Genomic DNA, 17,966 nt, shown 5'->3' with positions numbered 1-17,966 from the left:
CCCCGCCCTCAAAATACTCCCTCCCCTGCACAGTCCCCCCCCCCCTGAGAATACTCCCTCCCCTGCACATTCCCCCCCCCCTGAAAATACTCCCTCCCCTGCACAGACCCCCCCCCCGTGAAGATCCCCCAGTTGGCCGTGCCCGTCCCCGTGGCCGTCCCCGTGCCCGTCCCCGTGACCGTGCCCGTGCCCGTGGGCAGCCCAGAAGGAGCACTCGGCAACATCCCTAATTTGCAGGGGTACTTTTTTTTTTTTTTTTTACACTGTACTTATGATTTGGTATATGTGTGTGAATGATGTGTGAATGTGGGGGGATGGCATTCCTGAAAACATAAGGGTGTCACCCTCAGTTTTGGTGGAGTAGGGATCCCCAGGACCAGGGAGAAGTCATCCTAGGTTCCTGAATGGTGTATGAATGCACAGTGACATAATTGGAGCCGTGGCGGGGCGTTACTGCTCCCAAGTACCAAAGGGGGGGGGGGGGTACTTGGATCTAATCCAATTCTATGTGCATGTGATGTGTCTGTGCTAGGGACCACAGTGACGTGCATTCATGCATTCTCATTGTGAGATAATTAATGTGCGTTTTGTAAATCAAAATAAACATTCTGTTTGGCATATAAGTAATGTGCATTTATTTAACAAAATAAAGATTTAAAGGTCACATAATCTCTGTGATTTGGTCTTGGCAAATCAAAAACAAAAATTGTATTAGGATGCATTTACTGGGCAAAGATGCCTTCAGACAGTTGTCTCCTGATTGCCTGGCCCTCAGCAGACCGGGTAGAGGGGTTTGGGGGGGGGGGGGGGGTTGCCTGGGTGGGGGGTCAGGTCAGGAGATATGTCCACATGCATGCCCTTTCTTAATGCAAAATTGTGCAGTATGCAACATGCACCAATAATTTTGCAGACAAAGTCTGGGGAATACAATAGTGTACCCCCAGTCTTGTCCAGGCATCGGAATCGTGACTTTAGCATGCCAAAAGTCCGCTCAACTATAGCCCGGGTCTGGACGTGCACCTCATTGTATTTTTGTTCTCCTGGTGTTTGGGGGTTTCTAAAGGGGGTCATCAGGTGGGGTCCCAATGCATATCCTGAGTCACCTGTAAGGGAAAAGACAGGAGGATATTAGTCATGCATGTGCCCCTTGTGATGTCTCCATCATGGGGGGGGCATACCTGACACCAATGTCACTCACCAATCAGCCAGCTGTCTCCATAAACGTTCATCTCCAAGTCTTGGTAGATCTTGGTCTGCCGTAGAATAAAACTGTCGTGGCACGACCCTGGAAACTTGGCACAAACGTGCCAGATGAGGCCATGGGCATCTACAATCATCTGGACGTTGATGGAATGCCACCCTTTTCTGTTTCTGAACAGGTGTTCAGTTTCATGGGGGGGCTGGAGTGCCACATGGGTGCAGTCAATCGCACCGATGATCTTAGGAAAGCCAGCAATATTGTAGAAGTCTGTCATGGCTTGCACACGCTGGTCCTCCTGGGTGGGCATGACAAACTGATGGCTCATGCGCCGCAGTATGGCAGGGACCACCTGATGTAGGCATTTACTCATGGTGGACTGCACCATCCCAGCCACACCTCCAGATGCACGCTGGAAGGAGCCACTCGCTAGAAAATGCAGTGTTGCCATAACTTTTTCCAGAGGTGTCAGGGCATGGGAACGTAGGGTTGGGGCGATTAGATCCTCATGAAGGAGTTGGGTAATCTCCAGGATGGCCTCCCGATCAAATCGGTAGTTGCCAATGACCTCATAAACTGGCATTTGCCAAATATCACGGCGTGGCCGATAAACACGCGCCTGTGCCCTCATCCTCCTCCTCTGTGCCCTCCTCCTCCTTTGTGCCTGTAAGGCAGCAAGTGCCGTCAAAATCATTGCTGGTCCTGGCATTTTTCTGCAACAAACTTCACAACTAGAGCTGTAACTCCCTTCTGCAAACCCTTCCACAGCATGTGTAAAATTAGGGCTGGTTTTATAATGTGGAAATTTAGTCAGAAAAACTAACAGGTGCGCACAGGGCGGAAAATACGGCACACACACTTAATTCTGAGAATCGCCCTAACTCCCTCATTTGCATCTTTGCCTATCAAAAACAGCGGCGAGCCTAGCGTAATTTGCGCCCGGGAATGCGCAGGTGTAACTACTTTAAGTACGGCTGAAAATACGGAAATCTTTGCTTAAGTCATTTTGACGATCGCGCGCAAATATACGCGCCGTGTAAAATTAGAAAAATGGAGTTAAGTCTGCGTATCTCTTTTGAGAATTTGGCCCGATGTTTTCAAGAAGATATCAGGAGTCTACAGTTTTCCCCAGAGACATGAATGCCCTACCGTAATTTGGATGCAAATGAGAACATTTACTAAGAGTCCATTTAAAAAAACAAACGATAGTGTTTTGGAGGGCTTTAACATATAAAAACCAAGGGGCAGATTCACAGAGATCGGCGTATCTCTGTGCGGGCGTAACGTATCTTATTTATGTTACGCCGCCGCAAGTTTTTCAGGCAAGTGCTTTATTCACAAAGCACTTGCCTGTAAAGTTGCGGCGGCGTAACGTAAATCACCCGGCGGAATTCAAATTCGGCTGGTAGGGGGCGTGTTTCATTTAAATGAAGCGCGTCCCCACGCCGAACGAACTGCGCATGCGCCGTCCCTAAAATTTCCCGGCGTGCATTGCTTTAAATGACGTCGCAAGGACGTCATTGGTTTTGACGTGGACGTAAATTACGTCCAGCACCATTCACGGACGACTTACGCAAACAACGTAATTTTATAAATTTTCGACGCGGGAACGACGGCCATACTTAACATTGGCTGCGCCTCATAGACCCAGGGGCAACTTTACGCCGGAAAAAGCCTAACGTAAACGTTGTAAGTTTACTGCGTCGGCCGCGCGTACGTTCGGGAATTCGCGTATCTAGCCAATTTGCATACTCGACGGGGAAATCAACGGAAGCGCCACCTAGCGGGGAAAAAAAATTGCAGTTACGATCCGACAGTGTAAGAGACTTACGCCTGTCGGATCGAATGGATATCTATGCGTAACTGATTCTAAGAATCAGTCGCATAGATACGACAGCCCAGATTAGGACTTATGACGGCGTATATGGCGCTGCGCTGTCGTAAGTCCTTTGAGAATCTGGGCCCAAATCTCCGAATGAAATAGTAACTAATTTTGTTGAATTTCAAACAAATTTTAACCACTTAAGGACAGAGCCTCGTTGTGTTATTTGGTGTTTACTGGTTTAAAACAGTTTTTTTTCTAGAAAATTACTTTGAACCCCCAAACATTATATATATTTTTTCTAATATCCTGGAGCAGTGGTCTCTAAACTGTGGCCTGGGGGCCGGATGCGGCCCTTTTCTTGCATTTATCCGGCCCTTGGGGAACTATTTTATTCACTGACACCAACAATGGTACACAGTTACTCATTATGACACCAACAGTCGGGCCCAATGACACCAAAGATGGGGCACAATTCCACCCAATGACATCAATAATGGGGCCCAATGACGGGGCACAATTCTTCCCAATGACATCAACAATGGGGCCCAATGACGGGGCACAATTCTTCCCAATGATATCAACAATGGGGCCCAATTCCTACCAAAGACTCTAAAGATGGGGCACAATTCCTCCCAATGACATCATCAATGGGGCCCAATGGTTGGGTACAATTCTTACCAAAGACTCTAAAGATGGGGCACAATTCCTCCCAATGACATCATCAATGGGGCCCAATGATGGGGCACAATTCCTACCAAAGACACCAAAGATGGGGCACAATTCCTCTCAATGACATCAACAATGGGGCCCAATGACAGGGCACAATTCCTACCAAAAAAACCAAAGATGGGGCACAATTCCTCCCAATGACATCAACAATGAGGCCCAATGACGGGGCACAATTCCTACCAAAGATGGGGCACAATACCTCCCAATGACATACACAATGGGGACCAATGACGGGGCACAATTCCTCCCAATGACATCAACAATGGGGCCCAATTCCTACCAAAGACACCAAGGATTGGGGCATAATTCCTCCCAATGACATCAACAATGGGGCTCAATGACGGGGCACAATTCCTACCAAAGACACCAAGGATTGGGGCATAATTCCTCCCAATGACATCAACAATGGGGCTCAATGACGGGGCACAATTCCTACCAAAGACACCAACGATTGGGGCATAATTCCCCCCCAATTTCATTTAAAAAATCTGATCACCTTATCTTAAAATCGCACTTTTTTTTGCAAAAAATACACTTTTTTGAATTACAAAACAGTAAATTTTAATTGTGAAAGATGATGTTACACTGAGTAAATTGATACCCAACATGTCATGCTTTAGAATTGCGCCCGCTCGTGGAATGGCGACAAACTTTTACCCTTAAAAATCTCCGTAGGCGATATTTTAAAAATTACAGAGGAGGTCTAGTGCTAGAATTATTGCTCTCGCTCTAATGATCGCGGCGATACCTCACATGTGTGGTTTGAACACCGTTTACATATGCAGGCTCTACTCACATTCGCTTCTGTGCGGCGAGCTCGGCAGGACGGGGCGCGTTAAAAAAAATGTTTTTCTTATTTATTTAACTTTTTATTTTTGCACTGTTCTTTAATTTTATCACTTTTATTCCTATTACAAGGAATGTAAACGTCCCTGTAATAGAAAAAAGCATGACACCTCTTAAATATGAGATCTGGGGTCAAAAAAGACCTCAGATCTCATATTTACACTAAAATGCAAAAAGTAGACGCCATTTCCACAAGGTTCTTCCTCGTGTGGCGCCCACCATTGGGGTAGCCATTCCACGACACCCCCGCATATGGCCCTCCTGGTCGGGGTGCGCGTGGGCAGCAGTGTTCCTGGTCTCCGGGACCACGTTGGCCCGGAGCAATTGATCTGCTTTAGGGATCCAGTGATCGACTGGGTCCCCAATCTAGGGTCACCACGTGTCCCAGATTGCCCGGGAAGGGAGGTTGTCCCTGAATAGTAGTTTGGAAATGTGGTCACCCTACCCCAATCTGGAGGGGGTCCCGAGCTGTCCGTCCCATTGGAAGAAGCTGACCGATGAGGAGTCTGTCCGAAGGACACTGAGCACGAGGCTGGTGTTCCAGGAGGGGCCTGTCTATTCATCGGGGACCACCTGAGTTCTGGGAGGCTGGATGTTGGTCGCCTGTCAGTTGCTGATTCACCAGGGCTGCCTGGAGGAGATCCGGGTGCTTAATCTACTGAAAAAGAATTCCGGACCATAATTGTCTCCAAACCTTTGGGAGGGTCTGTGGCAGAGACTTAATCCTAAGTTCGAGTGACACTCTGGCTGCCAGGCTGGTGAGAGAGGCCTGTCCGAGTGTGCTGTGCCCACTCTGGAGTGGCGATGTAAAGTTGTCGTTGGAAGCAGGACTGTTTCCCTATCAAGTTACACATGAATTTGCCATTTCCTTTTCTCCAATCTCTTCACTCAATTCTACTATTATCGTTTTTATCCGGCTGGGTAATAAAAGCACAGAAAAGACACCTGTAGTGTGGACATTCCCTTCATTGCAGCTCTTATCCAGCACCCTAGATGGAGGAGATACAGAGGTAACGTGCCACCCAAAACAAACCCGCAGCTCCTTCGGGGGTAGTGCTACAATTGCAACACTAATCATTTTGTAATCGAATGTTATTAAAAATTACCTTTCCTTTTCAATCTGCAGCCAATGTAATTTTCTGAGACTACATTGCAATATGGCTACATGGAGTTGTTCTGAGTGTATTGAGTGAATGTATTGCTATAGAAAGCTTTATTCAGATATGTAACAGGAGATGGTCGGAGACCTCAGGTGTGTTACATGTGCACTGCCGAAAAATTTGTTCATTTTCGTTTTATACATTTTTAGCTTTTTTTGGAAATTCGGGAAATTCAAAACTTCGTAATTCGGAAATTCCAAAATTCGTAATTCGGAAATTCGTAATTCGGAAATTTGAAAATTTTTGAATTCTGAATTTTTGAATTTTCGAATTTCCGATTTTAAAATTTTCGATTTTAGAATTCTGAATTTTAGAATTACCGATTTTAGAATTCTGAATTATAGAATTTCAACTTTCTAATTTCTGATTTTCGAATTTCCAAATTTCCAATTTCCGAAATTTTGAATTTCGGAAATTCTAATTTCGGAAATTTCCAAAATTCCTAATTTCGAAATTTCGGAAATTCAGATTTTCGGAAATTCTGAATTTTGAAATTTCGGAAATTCAGAATTTTGACATTTCGGAAATTCAGAATTTCGAAATTTCGGAAATTCAGAATTTCAAAATTTCGGAAATTCAGAATTTTGAAATTCAGAATTTCGGAAATTCAAAATTTCAAAATTTTGGAATTTGAAAATTTGAAAATATCGAAAATCCGAAAATTCACAAATTATAAAAAATCCGAAAATTCAGAAATTATAAAAAATCGAAAATTCTGAAATTTCAGAATTAACAAATTTGTGAAAATTTGTTAAACGAATTTGGAACTAAACTAATTACACATGTCTAGAGAGTGCAGACATACTGCAGGACATGGTCAGAGTCTGCAAATATGCTGTAGGAGTTGTTGGTGACTGAGGACATGTTTCAGTAGACAATCATAGACTGGAGACATATTACATGAGACTGCTATTACAGATCAATAGGGCAGATCCACAAAGATCTGCACCGGCGCAGCGTATCTAAGATACGCTACGCCACCGTAACTTACTTGGCTTTGGTTTGAATCCTCAACGAATTTGCGCCGTAAGTTACGGCGGCGTAGTGTATCTCTCGCGGCGTAAGGGTGCGGAATTCAAATGCGGCGGGTAGGGGGCGTGTTTCATTTAAATGAAGCGCGTCCCCGCGCCGAACGAACTGCGCATGCGCCGTCCCTAAAATTTCCCGCCGTGCAGTGCGCTAAATGACGTCACAAGGACGTCATTGGTTTTGATGTGAACGTAAATGGCGTCCAGCCCCATTCACGGACGACTTACGCAAACGACGTAAAATTTTCAAAACGGCCATACACGACGGCCATACTTAACATTGAGTACACCACCATATAGCAGCTTTAACTATACGCCAGAAAAAGCCGAACGGAAACGACGTAAAAGAATGCGACGGCCGCTCGTACGTTCGTGGATCGTCGGAAATAGCTAATTTGCATACTCGACACGGAATACGACGGAAACGCCACCTGGCGGCCGCCGGAAAATTGCATCTTAGATCCGACGGCGTACTAAGGCATACACCTGTCGGATCTAACACAGATGCCGTCGTATCTTGTTTTTTGGATATCAAAACAAAGATACGACGCGCAAAATTTGAAATTACGCGGCGTATCAAGAGATACGCCGGCGTAATTTCTTTGTGGATCTACCCCAATGCTTCTATATGTGGGCTCCCTACAGCCCCCATAAAAATAATTTTGGATTTTTGTCTTAGCAAGATCCATTATAAGAGATCAGAGGAAAAGAATATGAAAAGGGATGGACAGTAAAGCTGCATGATTCTGGTCAAATTGAGAATCACAATTTTTTTTCTTAGAACAAAGATCATGATTCTCTCACGATTCTCGTGGAGTAAAATTTTTCACATTATACAAAACAAAATTGGGCTAACTTTACTGGTTATTTTTTTTTTAATTCATTAAAGTAATTTTTTCCCCAAAAAAAGTATTTAAAAGACCGCTGCGCAAATACAGTGTGATATAAAATATTGCAACAACCACAATTTTATTCTCTAGGCTCTCTACAAAAAAAATATATATACCGGATTTATCGGGGGTATAGCGCGCGCCGGCGTATAACGCGCACCCCAAGCTTAGAAGGGAAGTTTAGGAAAAAACTTACATTTTGGATGCTCAGCCTTGTCGGTGTCCGTATGCTGTTGGCGTCCATCGGCGGCCTTGTCCGGCATCCGTCTGCGGCCTTTGCGCGGTGTCCGTCCAGCCTTGTCGGTGTCCGTCTGCTGTCTTGCCCGGCGTCCATCGGCGGCCTTGTCCGGCGTCCGTCTGCGGCCTTGTGCGGGGTCTGTCCAGCCTTGTCGGTGTCCGTCGTGTCCGTCTGCCGGTTTGTCCAGCCTTGTAGGTGTCCGTCGTGTCCGTCTGCCGGGGGTTGCAGCGTTGTGTGTTTGAATTTGGCGCCTCGGTCGAGCTGTGCAGAGCCGGATTTCCGGTGTATTCGGCTCCTCTCGCGTGGCTGCGGGCGGAGCTGAGCCTAGCCGAGTGCGCAGTACACTCGGCTCGGCTCGGTCTTTGTCAGGCTTTGTCGGCAGCGCTCAGAGACAGCGAGGATCGGCATATAACGCGCACCCATGATTTTCCCCTGATTTTAAGGGGAACAAAGTGTGCGTTATACGCCGATAAATACGGTATATAATGTTTGGGGGTTCTAAGTCATTTTCTAGCAAAAAAAATGATTTTAACTTGGAAAACAACAACCGTCAGAAAAAGGTTTAGTGTTTAAGTGGTTAAACTTTCCTAATTTACACACAGAAGTCTATTCCTTTGATGTAAAAGATAAATTGATACAATGTTTAGACTTAACTTACTACTGATAAAGAATGTTGTAAAACTTGGCAGACTGGCTGAGAGCAGAGAGAATTCTCTGCATACCAAAGATCAGGAAGATCGGGAAACACTTTGTCAAGATTGTAACGGGTCAGAACGTAGGTTATGGAAAACACAATAAGTTCCAAGGGGTCGTAGCAGTGGCAGCTGGTGCTCAAAATTTTTGGGGGGCACAAACAAACTAAAAAAAAAAAACAACATCAATTGCCACCACTGTGCCCATCAAACGCTGCCAGTTTGCCCCCTCAAATGATGCCAGTTTCCCCATCAAATCAGGGCTGGTGCTATCACCAGGCAAACTAGAAAGCCGCCTAGGGCGCACTGCTGCCTAGGGGCGCCCGGCCGTTGATTTCCCTCCATGTCTGCATGCTCTGCAGGATGCAGCATGTAATTATCTCAGTCTGACCAGTAGTGTAATTAGAGGTGCAGCGCAGCAATGGAGTCAGCGCTAGAGGAAGCAGAGCCAATGCTTCCTGTATAGCGGCGGGGGTTCAGTCAGGGGTGGAGCCAATGGGGACGGCAATGAGGTTTTCGCCCAGGGTGTCAAAAACCCTTGCACCAGCCCTGCATCAAATGCAGCCAGTTTCCCAATCAAATGCAGCCAGTTTGCCCCCAAATGCAGCCAGTTCCCCCCCCAATGCAGCCAGTTTCCCCGAAATGCAGCCAGTTTCCCCTCAAATGATGCCAGTTTGTCCCCCCTGCCCGGCACTTACCTTTCTCGGGTCAGCGCCGTCCTCCTCCACGGGCCTCCGCTCCCTCCGAGTCCTCGATGTCTTCTCCCGTCCTCTATGTCATTTCAGCCAATCAGGTGACCGGTAACCAGACGCGGTGCACCTGATTGGCTGAGAGGCGGGTCAGTGTTAGGGAAGCGATTCCCTAACACAGCATGGCTTAAACAGGGAACACACAGCCTGTGCGCCCTCTGTTTAACCATTTGGAAGCCGAATAGAGCCTATGGCACTAATCAGGACGCCTATTGGAGCCTCTGGCTCTAATCAGGCGCTTCGAAAAACACCCCCGTCACTGTAATTCAGATCCCCAGCACCCGAAAAGGGGTCGGACACCTAAATAGAGGGCGACAGTGGCGACAATAGATAGATTCATGCAATGCATGAATCTATGTATTGTTGAGTGATGGGTGCAGGAGAGAGGGGGCGGCGCTCCTGCACCCACTATGGACGCACCGCCACTGGGTCGTAGTTTGGATACCAGGGGTATAAAACATCCCATGCAGATGCAAAGCTGCTGATAAAAATGTACCGTATTTTCCAGCGTATAAGACGACTTTTTGGATGCAAAAAAAATGCATCCAAAGTCGGGGGTCGTCTTATACGCCGGTGACAGTCTCCGTGCTGCGAGCGTCCATGATTTAAAAGACGGTCCTTCTCCTCAGACTGTCCTGTGATAGGCGCAACACAAATCTTCCCAGCAGCGCCTCTGTTCTGTGTTCCTCTTATCACAGATGCCTTCTCATCCTCGGACGAGAGGACGTCCGTGATAGGCGGAACACAGAACAGAGGCGCTGCTGGGAAAATTTGTGTTCCGCCTATCACAGGACACGCTGAGAAGAAGGCGTCGCTTACAAATCATGGACGCTCGCAGCAGCATGGAGACTGTCACCGGCCTGGAAGTCAAATCAGCAAAACGTGAGTGATGGCACTGTTGGCACAGTGGGGGAAAGTGATGGCACAGTGGGGGGAAAGTGATGGCACAGTGGGGGAAAGTGATGGCACAGTGGGGGCAAGTGATGGCACAGTGGGGGAAAGTGATGGCACAGTGGGGGCAAGTGATGGCACAGTGGGGACAAGTGATGGCACAGTGGGGGGAAAGTGATGGCACAGTGGGGGGAAAGTGATGGCACAGTGGGGGGCAAGTGATGGCACAGTGGGGGCAAGTGATGGCACAGTGGGGGCAAGTGATGGCACAGTGTGGGCAAGTGATGGCACAGTGTGGGCAAGAGATGGCACAGTGTGGGCAAGTGATGGCACAGTGGGGGCAAGTGATGGCACAGTGGGGGGCAAGTGATGGCACAGTGTGGGCAAGTGATGGCACAGTGGGGGGAAAGTGATGGCACAGTGGGGGAAAGTGATGGCACAGTGGGGGGAAAGTGATGGCACAGTGGAGGGAAAGTGATGGCACAGTGGGGACAAGTGATGGCACAGTGGGGGGAAAGTGATGGCACAGTGGGGGGAAAGTGATGGCACAGTGGGGGGAAAGTGATGGCACAGAGGGGGGAAAGTGATGGCACAGTGGGGGGAAAGTGATGGCACATTGGGAGGCAAGTGATGGCACAGTGGGGGCAAGTGATGGCACAGTGGGGGCAAGTGATGGCACAGTGGGGACAAGTGATGGCACAGTGGGGACAAGTGATGGCACAGTGGGGACAAGTGATGGCACAGTGGGGACAAGTGATGGCACAGTGGGGGCAAGTGATGGCACAGTGGGGGCATGTAATGTAATGGCACAGTGAGATTTGAAAAAAGCCTGTTTCTGTCAGCGGTTCCGGCTACCCCTCAGCTAGGGGGTAGTCTTATACGGCGAGTACCGTATTTATCGGCGTATACCGCGCACTATTTTGCCCTGAAAATCAGGGCAAAATCGTGGGTGCGCGGTATACGCCGATACCTGCTTTCCCGCCATGAGTTTGAATACTGCGCCGGCATATACCGAGCACAGTACACTCGTGTATCTTCGGGCAGTCTCGGCGCTTCTCGCGCTGACGTCCTGAGCGTACAGGACGTCAGCGCGAGAGTTGCCGAGCCTGCCCGACGATACACGAGTGCACTGCGCTCGGTATATGTCGGCGCAGTATTCAAACTCGGCGCGGGAAACGAGCGGGGAGGACGCGAGGACGCCCAGACTGACGCCGGACCCGACGAAGAGGACCCCCGGAAGCCGCAGAAGGACCCGTACCCGACGAAGAGGACACCCGAAGCCGCAGACGGACGCCGGACCCGACGAGCCCGCCGATGGACGTCGCGCAAGACACCAAAACTGTAAGTACAAAAAAAACTTTTTTTCCACAGGATTCGGGGCAACTTTAGGGGTGCGCGGTATACGCGGGAGCGCGTTATACCGCGATAAATACGGTATATCCCAAAACCAACATTTTTCCTGGAAAATTAGGGAGTCGTCTTATACGCCGGCAAATACGGTATGTAAAATTGTGTAACGCATTCTATTTTATTTTTGCATATCGTTGTTTGAAGTAGAAGCCACCCTTTCGCTTTAAATACGCCTAATGCACATGGCAGTCGATTTTTCAAGCTTGTTCCTTGACATAAATTAAACAACTTTTCCACGCCATGTAGTCTTTAGTACAGTATGTTAATAATGTCCCTCATGCCCTCTTCATTTGATCAAGCTTAATTGTCTGTGTCAGACTCGCAATTAATGAAAGCGGCTCCCACAGTACACACTTCCAGAACCAACTGGAAGGTTAATTGAATCGTGTAGCACAAAGCTCCGGTGGACATTCCTGGGGAGGTCCTGGCAAGCGCCGCGGCCCGCGGAGGTAATGAGCGAACCGGGGCGTCTCGCTGTCATGCTGGCAGTTCACAAAACAAAGAAGATTAGTTAAGCGGCACTTATTGATAAATGTGCGTTTGAACGTTACAGTAACTAATGCCAGGCAGTACGATAACTGGACTAACGAAACAATGATAAATGAATAATTAAATGACGCGTCAGACGTCACAGAACAGAATTCCAGTCTTAAGTGAAAACCTGAAAATAGAAATGTGACTGTATGTAAAGTGTATCTAAACCTAAATATATATATATGTGTGTGTGTATTAACCACTTAACCCCCGGACCATATTGCTAGTCAAAGACCAGAGCACTTTTTGCGATTCGGCACTGCGTCGCTTTAACTGACAATTGCGCGGTCGTGCTTCGTTTCCAAACAAAATTGGCGTCCTTTTTCCCCCACAAATAGAGCTTTCTTTTGGTGGTATTTGATCACCTCTGCGGGTTTTAATTTTTGCGCTATAAACAAAAATAGAGCCACAATTTTGAAAAAAAATTAATATTTTTTTACTTTTTGCTATAATAAATATCCCCCAAAAATATATAAAAAAAAAATTATTTTCCTCAGTTTAGGCCGATACATATTCTTCTACCTATTTTTCGTAAAAAAAAAAAAAAAATCGCAATAAGCGTTTACCGATTGGTTCGCGCAAAAGTTATAGGGGTAGATTCACGTATTTGTGGGCGGGCGTAACGTATCCTATTTATGCTACGCCTCCGCAACTTTGACAGGCAAGTGCAGTATTCACAAAGCAAAGTTGCGGCGGCGTAGCGTAAATAGGCCGGCGTAAGCCCGCCTAATTCAAATGTGGAAGATGTGGACGTGTATTATGTAAATGTATTGTGACCCCACGTAAATGACGCTTTTTCCGAACGGCGCATGCGCCGTCCGTGAAAGTATCCCAGTGCGCATGCTCCAAATGAACCCGCAAAAAAACAATGCTTTCGACGTGAACGTAAATTACGCACAGCCCTATTCGCGAACGACTTATGCAAACAACGTAATCGATGGAAAATTCTACGCTGGCCCGACGTCCATACTTAAAGTGGAGGTTCCCCCTAAAAAAAAATTCTAACAATACATTCGGAAGACTGCTTACACTGCGGGTAGGCTGGCTTTTTTTTATTTTTTTTCGTACATACCTCGATATCGCCGTTTCATCCCTCAGCTTCCGGGTATGAGTCTTGCTGGACCTAGTTGATTGACGTTCCTCCGACCGACGCATACTTGACGTCACGACTTTCCGAAAGAAGCCGAACGTCGCTGCGCAGGCACCGTATAGAGCTGACTCTATACGGCGCCTGCGCAATAACCTTCGGCTTCTGTCGGAAAGTCGTGACGCGCAGTATGCGCCGGTCAGAGGAACGTCAATCAACTAGGTCCAGCAAGACTCATACCCGGAAGCTGAGGGATGAAACGGCGATATCGAGGTATGTACGAAAAAAAAAAAAAAAAGCCAGCCTACCCGCAGTGTAAGCAGTCTTCCGAATGTATTGTTAGAATTTTTTTTTAGGGGGAACCTCCACTTTAACATTGGTACGCCTCATAGAGCAGGGGTAACTTTACACCGGAAAAAGTCTTACGTAAACGGCGTATATGTACTGCGACGGCCGGGCATACGTTCGTGAATAGGCGTATCTAGCTGATTTACATATTCTAGGCGTAAATCAGCGTACACGCCCCTAGCGGCCAGTGTAAATATGCAGTTAAGATACGACGGCGTAGGAGACTTACGCTGGTTGTATCATATACAAATTCTGGCGTATCTGATTCTTTGAATCAGGCGCCAAGATACGACGCCTCAGACTCAGAGATACGACGGCGTATCTGGAGATACGCCGTCGTATCTCCTACGTGAATCTGGGCCTGAGCGTTTACAAAATAGGGGGTATTTTTATGGCATTTTTATTAATATTTTTTTTTACTAGTAATGGCGGCGATCAGCTATTTTTTTTTTGGTACTGCGACATTATGGCGGACACTTCGGACACTTTTGACACATTTTTGGGACCATTGGCATTTTTATAGATATCAGTGCTATAAAAATGCATTGGATTACTATAAAAATGCCACTGGCAGTGAAGGGGTTAACACTAGGGGGCGAGGAAGGGGTTAAGTATGTTCCCTGGGTGTGTTCTAACTGTAGGGGGGGTGGCCTCACTAGGGGAAATGACTGATCGCTGTTCATACATTGTATGAACAGAAGATCAGCATTTCTCTCCCTGACAGGACCGGGAGTTGTGTGTTTACACACGTAGCTCCCGGTCCCCGCTCTGTAACGAGCGATCGCGTGTGCCCGGCGGCGATCGCGCCCGCGGGCCAAGCGCACGGGAGTGGGGGAGAGCAGGCGCCCCTAGTGGCCTGCGCGAGAGCCGACGTATAGCTACGTGCTCTCGCGCAGGGGAGCCGACCTGCCGCCGTAAAACATAAATAATATAATATTTATTTTAAATTATTACTATATTATTATTTTTAATTATTATTATATTATTATTTTTAATTATTATCATATTATTATTTTTAAATTATTATTTATTTAAAACTATTATTCATTTATATTTTACCCTACCAGTCCTCAGATTGGGTGGCTGCACTCATTTTCTCTTTTTTTTTAATGCCTTTTTTTTTTGCTTTATTTTTAACTGGTGATCCGTCCCATTTCCTGCACTAGGGTGACAACGCTTACTCCCTGTACTGTATGGAGGAGCAGTGTTGTCACGCAAAGCTGCTTCCCTGATTTGGACCTTCATTACAAAGGGGATGGGGAGGGTTGCTTTTTAGTTCACAGAAGATACACTATATTGTCAAAAGTATTGGGACACCCTCCTTTAGGCCGTGTTCACACCGTGGCTCACAGCAGGGGTCCGAATTTTGGGCTGAAATCGACACTAAAACGCACCAAAAAAGGCACGTGTTTTTTCCGGCAGACCGCACCGGACCCACTGCGGAGATATGTGAAGATATGTGGTCCGGTGCGTGCTGGTTCACCGGTTCAGGTCCGTTTTCAGCCCGAATTTTAGGCTGAAATCGAACCTAAAATGCACCAAAAAAGGCACATGTTTTTTCTGGCACACCGGACCCACTGCGGAGATTTGTGAACCGGCTCCATACAGAGCCAGTCACATTCTCCTGCTATGCGAGTTGAATGCGGGGAAACGAGCATTCAATTTACATAGGTATGAACCCGGGCTCACACATACATGAACTTTAATGGCATCCCAGTCACTTTGCAACTATAACAGCTTCAACTCTTCTGGGAAGGCTGACCACAAGGTTTAGGAGTGTGTCTATAGGAATGTTTGACCATTCTTCCAAGACGGCATTTGTGAGGTCAGACGTTTGGACGAGAAGGCCTGGCTCACATTCTCTGCTCTAATTCATCCCAAAGGTTTTCTATCGGGTTGAGGTCAGGACTCCAGTCAAGTTCCTCCACCCCAAACTCGCTTATCTATGTCTTTATGGGCCTTGCATTGTGAACCGGTGTGCAGTCATGTTGGAACAGGAAGGGGTCATCCCCAAACTGTTCCCACAAAGTTGGGAGCATGAAATTGTCCAAAAATGTCTTGGTATGCTGACACCTTAATAGTTCCCTTCACTGGAACTAAAGTCAGGACTCTGTGCAGGCCAGTCAAGTTCCTCCACCCCAAACTCGCTCATCCATGTCTTTATGGACCTTGCTTTGTGCGCAGTCATGTTGGAACAGGAAGGGGACATCCCCAAACTGTTCCCACAAAGTTGGGAGCATGAAATTGTCCAAAATGTCTTGGTATGCTGACGCCTTAAGAGTTCCCTTCACTGGAACTGAGGGGCCAAACCCAACCCCTGAAAAACAACCCCACGCCATAATCCCCCCTCCACCAAATGATTTGGACCAGCCCACCAAGCAAGGTCCATAAAGACAATGAAGAAACATATGGATAAGATAAGGACAGTTAGGCCCCTTTCAGACTGGGGCGGGAGCTGCGGTGGCGGTATAACGCCGCTAAAAATAGCGGCGCTATACCGCAGGAATTGCCGCGGGTATCAGCCGATAGCGGTGCGGTATTAACCCCCGCTAGCGGCCGATAAAGAGTTAATACCGCCCGCAATGTGCCTCTATAGAGGCGCATTGCGGGCGGTATTGCCGCGGTTTCCCATTGTTTTCAATGGGAAGGAGCGGTGAAGGAGCGGTATACATGCCGCTCCTCTCACCGCTCCAAAGATGCTGCTGACAGGAGATTTTTTTGTCTCCCGCCAGCGCATCGCCTCAGTGTGAAAGCCCTCGGGCTTTCACATTGAGTCTGCAGTGAAGGAGTTTTTCAGGTGCGATAGCAGCGCTATTTTTAGCGCTGTACCGCCTGAAAAACTCCTCAATGTGAAAGGGGCCTTAAGGTTTTTTCTTTGTCAATTCCCAATATTCATAGATGATTATCGTATTCCAAGGTTGCCACGTTTTGTCAAAAACAGCCAGGTGGTTGTGTAACATGCAACTCAATTTATCATTAATCATGACCCAATTTAATTTTTGGACAAAATCAAAGTTTTTCAAGGTTGATTTCAACAATGTGAAATAGTTATTCTAGCAGCTGGGATAATATAGGAAATTAAGGCCCAGATTCTCAAAGGGCTTACGACGGCGCAACGCCATGTACGCCGTCGTAAGTCCTAATCTGGGCCGTCGTATCTATGCGCCTGATTCATAGAATCAGTTACGCATAGATAACCATTAGATCCGACAGGCGTAAGGCTCTTACGCTGTCGGATCTTAAATGCATTTTTTTTTTTGCCGCTAGGTGTCGCCTCCATCGTTTTTCCCGTTGAGTATGCAAATTAGCTGGACGCGAATTCCTGAACGTACGTGTGGTCGACGCAGTGAAGTTACGATGTTTACATTAGATTTGCGTGGCGTAAAGTTGCCCCTGCTATATGAGGGGCAACCAATGTTAATTATGGCCGTCGTTCCCGCGTCGAAATTTTAAAATTTACGTTGTTTGCGTAAGTCGTCCGTGAATGGGGTTGGACGCCATTTACGTTCACGTCGAAACCAATGATGTCCTTGCGACGTCATTTGGAGCAATGCACCCTGGGATATTTTCCGGACGGCGCATGCGCAGTACGTTCGGCACGGGAACGCGCTTAATTTAAATGCTCCACGCCCCCTACCCGGCTAATTTGAATTAGGCGGGCTTGCGCCGGGTGATTTACGCTACGCCGCCGCAACTTTACAGGCAAGTTCTTTGTGAATAAAGCACTTGCCTGTAAAACTTGCGGCGGCGTAACGTAAATCAGATACGTTACGCCCGCCGAGTTTTACGCCAATCTACAAGAATCTGGGCCTAAGTGTTTAGTGTGTTTAGGTAAACTCGTATAAATTTTTTTGAAAGAGAGCAATCTCTGGTGATTTATTAATATATATTTTGGCAATTCCATGTATAAATTCAAATATTTTGATCCAAAATTTCTGGATTTTGGGACAGCGCCACCAAACGTGTACCATAGAACATAGTTACTCAGGTAGAAAAGGGACACAAGTCCATCCAGTTCAACCATAAAAAAAAATTATAATACAGTAATATCATACAATTGCCTCTCGGGGGATCAGGAAGGAATTTTTTCCCTGCTGTAGCAAATTAGATCATGCTCTGCTGTGGTTTTTCACCTTCCTCTGGTTCAACTTTGGGTATAGAATTGGGTATATGGGATTGTTTGATATTATTTTTTATTCATTTTTATGGTTGAACTAGATGTACTGTGTCTTTTTTCCACCTGACTAACTATGTAATTATGTAACTTTAACCACTTCCCGACGGCCGTACGAATATGTGCGGCCGCAGGGTGGTTCTAAATCTCTGACAGGACGCATATAT

Source organism: Rana temporaria, chromosome 1, assembly GCF_905171775.1.
Source record: "Rana temporaria chromosome 1, aRanTem1.1, whole genome shotgun sequence".
NCBI lineage: Eukaryota > Metazoa > Chordata > Amphibia > Anura > Ranidae > Rana > Rana temporaria.
Note: the sequence above shows the minus strand (reverse complement) of the source record.